Raw genomic sequence first — 289 nt, 5'->3', positions numbered from 1 at the left:
CATCAAACTAATTACTTAAAATTCATATAATCCTTGAGCGACATACTAGCGTCCTTCCGATCCCAATCCAAACGGAGATCTGATCCAAACCCATGGCTACGCGATGGGCAGGGCGAGATTTTCTCAAAAATCCACTCCCGACTGGTCCTTCTTGTCAATTTATCTCGCAAGGCGGAGAAAACAAAAACGAGGGGTGCAACACGAGGACTTCCCAGGAGGTCACCCATCCTAGTACTACTCTCGCCCAAGCACGCTTAACTGCGGAGTTCTGATGGGATCCGGTGCATTA

The 289-nt window shown here is 48.4% G+C and overlaps 1 pseudogene; it reads right to left on the bottom strand.

Moving 5' to 3' along the window:
* Window positions 1-190: 190 nt before the first annotated feature.
* Window positions 191-289, bottom strand: LOC118345299 (annotated as a pseudogene; the record flags this gene model as incomplete).

This window comes from Juglans regia, unplaced genomic scaffold (assembly GCF_001411555.2).
Source record: "Juglans regia cultivar Chandler unplaced genomic scaffold, Walnut 2.0 Scaffold_2174, whole genome shotgun sequence".
NCBI lineage: Eukaryota > Viridiplantae > Streptophyta > Magnoliopsida > Fagales > Juglandaceae > Juglans > Juglans regia.
Note: the sequence above shows the minus strand (reverse complement) of the source record. Positions and strands in the feature narration are given on the sequence as shown.